Genomic DNA, 3,132 nt, shown 5'->3' on the forward strand with positions numbered 1-3,132 from the left:
CTATTTAGGCCCCTATTATTATTATTTAGAAGAAGAGGAAGGTAGCATAATAAATTACATAAAAAACAGCAGTTGTCTATGTTTGCTTTTTTATAGTTCATAATGGATTTAACATTAATTTGTATCACAATAAGATTAAAATGAGTGCAATTAAACAATAAAAAATGATCTCTGTGTAGTTTCTGTAATTAAAGTAACTCTGGCATTGACAAAAGCAGACGCTCTAATCATAATACGCCACTAGGAGGCGCAAGCGGCTCCAAAATATATATAAATATATATTTTAGGTGTCGATGCATTTTTTGAAATGATGCAAAACATGTCTTAATGTCAGAAACAGACAAGAAACCCAGCAGCATTGTTGTGAGCATGTACTGACAGCCCAGACATACCCAGACAGCCACAAACATTTGCAGAAATAAAGATAGCATTATCTTCATTTAAAGAAAATAAAAAGTCTTCAGATGGAATTGGTATTTATTTTGCTTATCCATTCCACTTGTTTATTTACTGACTGCTGCTTGCCAAAGCGAAATTTGAGACTTAATATATGAGTCATTGTAATATTAAGAACCATCTTAAATTGCAATTACAAAACACCTTCAAGGCATAAGTTAACCTGTCATAAATTATTGATTTACATGCACACTGGCAATAACAATCATGATAGATAGCCAAGAAAAAGAGGACAATATGCCCAAGGCACTAAGGCCAGAGGAGAGTGTTACAGTGCCATCAATTTATAAAAAAATTTAAATAGTAAAAACAACAACAACATATACTTGTTAACATTTTATTGTAGTTTAAATTATAATATTACAATGATATTCTTGTTTGCTATTATTGTAGTTGGGTAGTTAATATAATGTATTAAGTAAGTATATTTATTTAATTTGTGGAGGGTAAATATGAAAATATTACATCAAAGTGTGGGAAATAATAATAATAATAATAATAATAATAATAATAATAATAATAATATAGACTATTATTATTATTATTATTTTTTTATTTTTTTTTAAAGGGGTTCACATGTACTGAAACAAATGTGTTACAAAACTCCTGATCTAAATTAATATGATTAAATCAACCATCTGTCAGGAAGACACAAGAGCAGAAATTTAAATAATAACTCATTCATCTATCGTTGCATCACAGTTATTTCACTAATTAGTCATCATCAATCAGATATCTGAGGAGGTAAAGGAGCTAAACTCTTCACTTCTGTTCTTAATAATTTGTTAAAAGCTCATGACTAATAAGGTCATCACTGATGAGGCATCTAATGAAGGCCACATTAGATGGATGAACTCTCTAACATCTGCTAGGAGAATGTTCAAAGTGATTTCCACTAACCTCAAAGACAGACACAGCACCATCTGCACACGAAAGCCAAAACTTGATCTGCGTATCTGATGCATTTATTGTAAACATCAGATGCTGAATGACTCATTCATTTTACGTCATCTAAATCTGTTTTCATATCTACTGACTGCATGGCATTGTTTGACATCTATGACAAAACATTGTACATATGGGCATATGATGAAAGACGTGTTCTTTCAGTTTAAGTTCTTCAGCGTTACAGATTTGTAATTATTCTATAACAATCTGCCCACTTTGCACCATTGTATTATTGTGACAGTGAGCTTTTATTTGGAGTCATATATAATTATCACTTCACACTAATATGTGATGAAAAAGCTATGAAAACAATGTGCATGACAAGTAAATGCATATTGCATTAGTGTGTTATGTAAATACTTAAAAGTTAAAGAAACTGACTATGCATAAAATGTATATATAAATTATTTCAGGAATGAAACACCACTACCACCATCTGTTGTTTGGTGTTGCAATGATTCTGTTGTGACTTTGTTTTGGAATTACTGTCATTTATTGCAAAAAAAAACTGGCTATATCTAAAATTTAAGCTATCCAATTCTAACTTTTTGAATATGGAGCTGTTATATAATTACAAAATATCATACTGCCTCCTTGGCACTGCAATTACAACACAACAAGAAAGGAACATTTACAAAAAAAAAATAAAATAAATACGAACATGACAAATAAAACGTCTACAGGTTATGCATGTAACCATGGTTCCCCGAAGGGAACGACACGCTGCGTCGAAACGCTATGGGAACACCTCCAGCGTGACCACGCTCTGAATCACAAATTAATGTAATCAGTCCAATGGATGGGCGAGACGTCACGGGCTGGGTGATGTAGCGACCAGGAAGCATAAAAGCATGTGCGGTGAAACCGGCGTCAGCTTCTAGGAGTGAAGCAAGCGCTGGCAGGGATGCCGGAAGTATGGCCCTGAACCGCAGCATATTGTTCCCTTTGGGTAACCATGGTTACATGTGTAACCTGGAGACGTTCCCCTTCAGGATCTCGAGCTGCGTCGAAACACTACGGGAACAAGAATGCCCACGCCGCCAGACTTGCAAATCCCTGCCTAGTGTGGAAGAGCACAACTAAGGTGAGAGAAAAGGGAGCCAGGAGTGGCTAATGTAGGCGGGGCCTGCCGTCCCGAAGGCCAACTTCTGGAGGAGTGAGCCTTGACCCCCAAAGGAGAGGGGAGATCAGAGGACTCGAGGCTATGGAATAGCATCCTGATCCACCACTTAGTATAAGCTTCTCTGGCCGGAGGCCTCGGCCTCAGCACACCGCAGAGGAAACATGTAAGAAGAGGGTGTCTTCCCACTGAATGGCCACCAAGAGGGGCGTGGTAGGCCGCAATGGCCGCCACGAAGACCTCTAGGGTGGAGTGGGTCAACCCTGTGGATAAACAGGCCTGCAGGAACTCCAGAACTGTACCAAACAGGCAGTTAGCTGGGTCGAGCAGGCGGTCTCCACACCAAGAAGTACAGTTTCCTCATAGAGGGAGCTCTGGATGGAGGATGGTCTCAACAACCTAGGTTGAGAGACCGGAGTTGTGCCTCCTCAGAGGCCACACCCACAGCTTCCACAGCTCCGGGCGGGGGCGCGCCCTCCGCCTGTGAGAGGAGATCTCTCCTGATGGGAATCTCCCATGGAGCGCCTTCGAGGAGAGAAATCAGGTCCGAGAACCATACTCGGCCTGGCCAGAAGGGGGCTACTGGCAGTCGACTGACCTCGTTCCAG

This window comes from Sinocyclocheilus grahami, unplaced genomic scaffold, assembly GCF_001515645.1.
Source record: "Sinocyclocheilus grahami isolate Dianchi unplaced genomic scaffold, SAMN03320097.WGS_v1.1 scaffold102.1, whole genome shotgun sequence".
In the NCBI taxonomy this organism is placed as follows: Eukaryota; Metazoa; Chordata; class Actinopteri; order Cypriniformes; family Cyprinidae; genus Sinocyclocheilus; species Sinocyclocheilus grahami.